The following is an 8,511-nucleotide window of genomic DNA, read 5'->3' as shown; positions in this document are numbered from 1 at the left end:
CTTTTTGATTTTGAAGAGAATGAGCAGGACTGGAAGAATGTACCTACCCAAGTAAACAATCATTAAACATGCCAGGCTGGGTGCGGTGGCTCACACCTGTAATCCCAGCGCTTTGGGAGGCTCAGGTGGGCGGATAATGAGGTCTGAAATTTGAGACCAGCCTGGTCAACATAGTGAAACCCCATTTCTACTAAAACTACAAAAATTAGCCAGGTGTGGTGGCACGTGCCTGTAGTCCCAGCTACTCGGGAGGTTGAGGCAGGAGGATCGTTTGAGCCTGGGAGGTGGAGGATGCAGTGAACCGAGGCCACGCCATTGCACTCCCACCTGGGTGAGAGAGCACGACTCTGACTCAAGACCAAAAAAAAAAAGACAAAACCACTGAGGGGTGCAGCTGAGTGGAGATTAGTGATTGCCAAGGGTTGGAGGGAAGGAGGGATGTACGGGTGGAGCACACGGGATAGTTAGGGTTCTGAAACTACTCTGCATGATGTTATAATGGTGGATGCATGCTGTTATACATTTGTCCAAACCCACAGAATGTCCAGCAGCAAAAAGGAACCCTAATTTGCACTATGGCCTCTGGGTGATCATGACATGTCAATGTACGTTCATTAGCTGTAACAAATGTCCCAGTTTGGTGGGGGATATTGATCATGGGGGAGGCTGTGCATGTGTGGGGGCAGGAGGCATGTGAGAACTCCCTGTACCTTCTGCTCAATTTTGCTGTGAACCTGCAACTGCTCTAAAAAACAAAGTCTATTAAAAAAAAATAAAAGTGGGTAAGTCTAAGTTTTCCTAGCTTTACGGAAAACAAAATGAACTCAGCAAAATGGAAGATTGTATCAAGAAGATGATATTAAAGGTAAATTGCATATACTGGGGAAACATTTTAACAATATCTGACAGAACAGTCATCAAATATGGAGAGAAAATTACTGCAAAAGGGGAGGGTAGTGGACATCTGTTGTTTTTTTCCCCACTGAGGAAGGCATTTCGTCTTCCTTCGTTGTGGTGAAAACACCCTAATTGCTACGATCCCACTCCTGTCACAGCCTGTTGTCAAGGTTGACCATTCCCGAGCTAGGAGGTGGGCCCTGACCCAAGCCAAGGCATCACAATTACTCCCAAATCTGACTCCTGGCCTGGCTGACAGTTGGCATTGAGCATCAGACTGCCCCTCAGGGCTCCCCCGAGGGACCCGCCTGCCTGTCAGCCGCACATGGCCCTCCAAGACACTGTTTTTGCATTCGTTCTTCAGAGTTAATTTCTACTGCTTGTATCCAACTCTAATGGATAAAAATACTATTTCAGACACAGGATAGTATTGGGAAATGCATTTTACTAACGCTGCTGCTGCTACCAGGAAGGAGACTTACCAAGCCCCAGGCTCCTGGCTCCCTTACCGCAGCCAGTATAAATACTCGAAAACGCTAAAACAAACAACTGCCTGCAGGAAATCCTGGCACCACCTGCCAGGGTAAGGTCAGCAAGGATAAAGTAGATGGATTCTTGCAAGCGAAAAACAGCTGTGAATGAAGCATTATCGAAACCCTGATCAAGTAAACGGGAACGTTAACCTCTGATGGGAAAATAGACTTTGCATTGGCCATAAGTAACTCTGCACTACGTACGGGAATAGCCCAAGTGATTATTACACAGAGCTTAATATTTATGCCAGCATGAACTCATAGCAATAAAGCTCCATTTCACATCTTTTGTGGAATGAGGTGGGGGTATTTATGAGCAAAGGCATGCATGCATGAATGAAGAAATACTCTGAATGATAGCAATAAAACTCTCACGCTCGAACCTAGCTACAGCTTTATCCAATCCTAGCTGGAAAGTCCTTGCTCAGCAAATAACAATTACCTGAGATCACAAATGATGTAAAGAAACAGACGGGCAGAGGCAACCCACTCAAGACTTTTCCTTTCTTTTACAATCGCAAGGGAAATAGATAAAGGTAGTTGGCAAAAACTTTAACTAGGAATTAAAGATAAAGACCCATTCTCATTGAAGATAGATGAGTATCATCAGAACCCTCTCCTTCAAGCAGATTGAGAAGGCATTTCCCATCTCTGTCTTCTAGAGAAAAGCTACTAAATGTAAAACAACACATCCACAGATGCCAGGATGTCAAACATTTTGCCTATTTACTTCATGAATATGCAACAGTTCCTGAGTCTGTCTTGTGACAGTCATATGTTACAGTCTCTATAGACAATGTTTTGAAACTGTCCCTCCTACTGATAGCTGAGAATCCAAGTCAATAGGTAAAAGTCTTTAGCTTTAGTTACAGAGGTAGAAAGCATCACATGTTTAGTTACTGAATGTTTGCAGAACATTCCGCTGTGGGGCCCTGGGAAACAGTTTCCCGCAGGCTTACCAAATACCCTCATGTGAACACACTTGGGCTCACTGGGGCAGCACAGCTAGGTACACGGTCACTTCGGAAGTATGCTTCACAGTGTTTTATTTAATTTTTATGCCAGCTGTCTATGACTGAGAGTGTAGATTTCACTTCTATTAAGTATTTCTACCAACAATAAAAATCAACCTTTTAGGGACAAGGATATTAATAGCACTTGCGGCAAAACACTAAAGCAATGTGATCCTCTCTACATTTCTGGAAACTATAGAAGGGGTCCAAAGTGCCATTTACTATTGTGTGATTTGCAATGCATAGGATTGTTGTGGCTTCTGCGGCATCTATTTTCACTTCTTCCTGTAAGACCACCTGACTTGACTTAGGGCAGCCACCCCTCCACTCACTGCCCCAGTTTGCATGGGGCCAGTGGCCAGTGATGGGTGTAGGCTGGGCTAGAGATCTGCTCTGGACCAGTGAGCGTGAGCCCAGGAATTTTGGAGAATACTGGACAGGCATTTCTCTGGGATGCAGAGCTGGTGAGCTCTAGACCCAGAGCTACAGCTGGCCTTTTGAAACCTGACCAAAGCCTCTTGGAGAGTAATGCTGACAATGAGGAAGGCAGTCGAGAGGGTGAGAGGTTCCTGATAGCCCCACCCTGACGGTACATGCAGGGCTGATGTCACTGGCATGGACTGTTCTGATTGGCTGGTGCCCACTGTTAACTGTTCTAATTTGAATATTTCCCACAAACACTCAGGTTGAGTTCTGGTTAAAACCACATCCACCCTTGGATCTCCCAGTTATGTGAGATACATCAGTTCTTTCCCCGTCCCCATTCTAGTTTGAGTTAGGTTTCCTTTGTAACTAAAAGAGTCCCGGCCGATAGGTGAACATACCATTTGTGAGGGGTAAAGTTAAAGTTACATGTCTTTTTACCTACAAATTTGAAGAGGAAACTTTTTTTTTTCTTTTTGGTGATGGGAAAAGTTGAGAGATACAAATATCTACTTGGTTCACGTTTCCCCCCTTCAAAATCTCCCTCCCTCCCCAACTCTGTAGAAAAGAACGCAATGCTCATTGTAAACCAGTGTGACTTTGTCAAAAATAAGTCAGACTCAAAGAACCTCATTGGAAGAAGGTGGGGTGGGAGGCCAATGGCAGAAGATGAGGTGAGCTCCCCGGTGGAGTAACCATTTCTGGTGGGTGCTGGGTTGGCACATTGTCATCTATCAATGCGTCCATGAAGGACCCCAGCCCATTAGATGGAGAGAGGGTTGGAAGAATCCTCAGTGAATGAAGTGCAGGCAGCTGCTCTTTTCCCAGGTTGATCTGTTTGCTGCTGGGTGGTAGAGACGGAGGCTCAAACACAGAGCTCCCTTGCTACTGGCTTGAACTACAATCTGTACATTAGTAAAAAGCCTAAAGTGCTCAGATCATTTTAAACAGGGATATTTGGCCAGAATTATACTAGTATTTGAAAGCAACAGAGCTCTCCACCTTAACGTTTTTTTAACGTGGCTCAGAATCATACTGTCACTTCAAAGTCACTTTGCGGAACGCTTTTACTACTTTAATAAAAATCCAGGTGATGTACCAACAAACTTAATAGGGCTGAATTTTTAGAGAAGCAATGCTGTTTTACATACTTCTCTACGCTTTTATTAGTGTGTGGCAGCACATGGCAGATACGATGTTGTGTGGTGAGCTAAACAGAGAGTCTAGTTACTTAGAGGAAAACAATGTCTGCAATACTGAAACTCAAGTGGCAATATGGTCTTTTTCCAGAAAAGGATAGATGTGTAGATAAATTGAATAACATAAGTAAAATATAAAATATTGCCTCAAACCCTGCAACCAGGCCTCTTTGCCTTGCTGGCTTGTGCAGGTACAGCACCTGTGCTTGCCCAGACCTTGAGGGGTGCTCCTGAAAACGTGAAATAAAACGCAGTGCACAGAGCATGCCCTGATGATTTTTTGCCCTGGGATATTTCCTTCTCTAAAGACAATTAAGGCAACATGTGGGAATTTTTATTTTGCTTGCATTTTTTTCTTAGATGCATGCCTCATTCTCCAACCTTCCTGTTGGACAAAGATCCTGTTTTCAATGCTAAAGCAGGCCTGTCCCAAACCAGGTGTGCCTAGACCTGGAGTTTGGTCTCACAAGATCGTCAGAGCCCCCAGTGCTCTGGCAGCTATTGTAACCCACAAGTTCTCTCCTTTCCATTCAAGGCCCTTTGAAAAGGTGCTGCCAAATTTTAGTGGTGACTGTTCTGGTCTGAAATGTGTTTCCCCAAATATATATGTGAATGTCCTAACCTCCAGCACCTCAGAATGTGATTGTGTTAAAGAGGTAAGTTAAAAGGAGATCACTATAGTGGGCCCTAATCAAATACAACTGGGGTCCTCATGAGAAGAAATTAGGGCACAGACAGGCACAGAGGGAAGACTCTGTGAGGACACAGGGAGAAGACAGCCATCTACAAGCCAAGGAGAGAGGCCTCAGAAGGAATAAACTCTGCCAACACCTTGATCTCAGACTTCTAGCCTACAGAACTGTGAGAAATTAAATTTCTGCTACTTAAGCTGCTCAGTCTATGGTACTTTGTTATGGCAACCCTGGAAAAAGAATGCAATGTCTACTAAGCACCTACAAACATGCTGGCTGGGTATGGTGGCTCACGCCTGTATTCCCAGCACTTTGGGAGGCTGAGGCGGTGGATCATTTGAGGTCAGGAGTTCGAGGGCTGCCTGGCCAACATGGTGAAACCCCGTCTGTACTAAAAATACAAAAATTAGCCATGTGGTAGTGGTATGCACATGTAATCTCAGTCACTTGGGAGGTTGAGGTAGGAGAATCACTTGAGCCTGGGAGGCAGAGGTTGTGGTGAGTCAAGATTGCCCCACTATACTCCAGTGTGGGTGAGAGAGTAAGACCTTTCACAAAACAAAACAAAACAAAACAAAACAAACAAACAAAAAAACAAAAACAAACAAATAAGAAAACCCCCAAAACACCAAAAAAAAAAAAACAACAAAAAAACCAAGCACACAAAACCACGCACATGCTAGCCAATGTGCCTCTCAGTCATTAGGAAAGTTTACTAATTGACTGATTACGTTAAGATAAAGCCCCTCAAGATGCCAAGATGAACCAGTTCCTACTCTGTCATCTGTTATGCCTACCACAGCCCATCCGGCATTTGTTTTCCGCTATTGTTTGCTCACAGAATACACTGCACACAGGAGGCTTCTATTCCTTCAGCCCACTTGATTAATTATGGGGCATCCTTGCTAAAGAACGAGGTAGGCAGACTATTGACTTTCTAATGGGATAGCTTCAAAATCTTCCTGAGCCTGAACCCACAGATATTTCTAACTGGGGAGAGTGGAGAAGGGGCAGCTTCAGTTGTACACCCAGGCTACTGTCCAGTGGCCCCTACCCCAAGGTGGTGGCATGTAGCAAGTTGCCTCTGCAGGTGGCCAGAATGAGGATCACTGATCCATGTTCAGCAGCCTGTGGAGCTTCCCCAGGTTGAGTCCCAGTATGCCTGTGGAATTTTGCTAACATTCATCCTAGTTCAGCCCACTAGAGATGGCCTGTTTCAAATGCTGCACAACGATGATCGAATCTGTCCATCAATCATTGCTTTTCCAGTCCCAGCTCTTCCCACTGTGCCTCAGGTGCCCGAGTTGGAGCCCTCTCCTGTTCCGAATAACAAGCATAAACAGCCTTGTTTATTGAGTGCTTAGAGGTGGCAGTCGCTATGCTAAGCGCTTCACACATGAACTTTAACTCTTTACAATCTTCCTGTTAATTCCCAAGACAAGGAAACTCTGGTTCAGGGACGGTGAGTCGGCTTCTCAAGGTCTCATGGCTGCTAAGTGGCAATAAAAGGGCTGGAGGAATCTGGTTTTCTGTGCTTCCACAGTCCTCCTTCTTCAGCTCCCCGGAACACTCTTTTTTTCTCCCAGGTTGCCTTCCTTGAACACACCTGAATTTGCCAATATCCCTCTTAAAAAGAGGCACCAAGAGGAACGCAGAAGGCCAGCATGCAATGCGATGGCTCAAGTCCCATCCCAGCTGTTGAACTTTGAGATGCTCTTAGCTTTTCTAGCAGTCATAAGACACTTTTGCCCAAGACCAAGCTTGCAGTCAGTGAAAGCCTCCAGGTTTTTCGAAATGGCCTTGAACAGGTTTCAAGTTCACCCTCTTGCTTTTAATCAGAGGTCATTCGGCCAAGTTGCAGCCTGTTGTTCCAGCCCAGGGTTTCTCCACCTAAGCCGATGCTTCTAATTGGGGACTGTGGAGAAGGGGCAACTTCAATTGTCCACCCTGACATCTGGGGCTGGATAATTCTTGTTGCAGAGGGGCTGCCCAGTGCATTGTGGGAAGTTTACCAGCCACCCCGGCCTCTGCCCCCTAGATACCAGTGGCATTCCCCTCGCACCCCTTGAAATGTTCTAGACACTGACAAATGTCATCTGGGGGCAAGATCACCCCTAGTTAAGAACCACTTTTCTAGTATAATTCAGTCATCTAAAAATAGGCCATTTGTTTGTACTATCTGGAGAAATCCAAGACTCTGAAGGAATGAATAATGTTTCTTAAAAATCTCTGTTCTTTCCACAAATCCAGATGACTAGAGAGAGGTGGAAATAATGAACTGAGAAAGACATAAGGTCGGGAACTGAGAACTACACATCAAATAGATTTTCCATATGTCTGATGTTCTAAAATGCAGAGTGGATCCTCAGACTCTATTATACAGGATGACAAAGTCCATGAATAAAATGTTTACTTCCTCATGGCAAAAATAAAATTATTCATTTCATTCTCCTACCATCATGCATGACTAGCTCTGGACAAATATAAATGGGTCTGATGATAAATGTATTTTAAGAGGCTCACTGTGGATGGCAATGGAATACAGGCTTTTTATGCAATTAAATACATGTTTACAGGGCGTTTGCTATGTATAAAGCCCATGTGGGCACCATAGTAGATGCAAGGATGATTATGATGTAATTCCTGTGTAGAGGCAGTGTTTCTTAAATGGTGCACACACAATACCCCTGGGGTGGAAACCTTGGGGTGTGCATGGATGAATGCTGAATGGACAGTACTGATTATAGAGGGAGCCCACTGGGGGAACCCTCATGGCTTGGAAGAGAAAATAGATGAGGGTTAGTATCTTAGGTTCCTGTGTCTGCTGTGCAAAAGACCACAGACCTAGTGGATTAAAATGACTCAGATTTATTCTTATAGTTCCACAAATCAGAGTCTAAAATTAAGCTGTTGGCAGGGCTGTGTTCCTTTTAGAATCTTCAGGGCAGAATTGGTTTCTTGGCTCTTTCTAGAATCTAGAGATGCCTGCATTCCTTGACCTGTGGACCCTTCCTTGTGTGGCACCACCCACCTGCTTTTGTCATTGCATCTCCTTCTCCAACTCTGACCCTCCTACCTCCCTCTATTTTAATTTTTTAATTTAATTTTTATTTTTTAATTTAATTTTTAGAGACAGGGTCTAGCTCTGTTGCCCAGACGGGAGGGCAGTGTCATGATCTTGGCTCATTGCAACATCTGCCTCCTGCGTTCAAACCATTTTCCTGCCTCAGCCTCCTGAGTAGCAGAGACTACAGGTGTGCACCACCACGTCCAGCTAATTATTGTATTTTTAGTAGAGATGGGTTTCACCATGTTGTCCGGGTTGGTCTTGAACTCCTAGCCTGAAGTGATCCATCAACCTCAGCCTCCCAAAGTGCCAGGATTACAAGTGTGAGCCACTGTACTCGGCCCTGCCTCCCTCTTATAAGGACTTTTATGATGAAAATGGGCCTATCCTGATAATCCAAGGTCATCTCAAGACCTTTCATCTAATCATAGCTGCAGAGTCCTTTTTACCATATAAGGTAAGGACAAGGATGTGGATATCTTTGGGGAGTGGGGGTTAGGTGTTATTTAGCCTAGCATGGTTAGTAGGAAGAGAAGCCACAAAGGCTATGAATTCAGAGAAGAGGACACTCATGATAGAGAACTTGGACAGAAAAAGAAAGAGAACAAAGCATGCTGAGGGGTGAGGAAGCCAAGGGCATTGGGGAATTTCAATAAAGAAAGTGAGGGGACTGCCTCAACCCCACTT

At 44.6% G+C, this 8,511-nt stretch overlaps 1 protein-coding gene across 1 annotated transcript in view; it reads right to left on the bottom strand.

The window, feature by feature from the left end:
* CDH13 (cadherin 13) overlaps positions 1 to 8,511 on the bottom strand; it is a 643,409-nt gene that overhangs the window by 101,749 nt on the left and 533,149 nt on the right. The gene's annotated exons all lie outside the window — the stretch shown is intronic.

Source organism: Mandrillus leucophaeus, unplaced genomic scaffold (genome assembly GCF_000951045.1).
Source record: "Mandrillus leucophaeus isolate KB7577 unplaced genomic scaffold, Mleu.le_1.0 Scaffold10, whole genome shotgun sequence".
Classification (NCBI taxonomy): Eukaryota; Metazoa; Chordata; class Mammalia; order Primates; family Cercopithecidae; genus Mandrillus; species Mandrillus leucophaeus.
The sequence above is the reverse complement of the archived record's forward strand: the minus strand, read 5'-3'. Positions and strand labels throughout refer to the sequence as shown.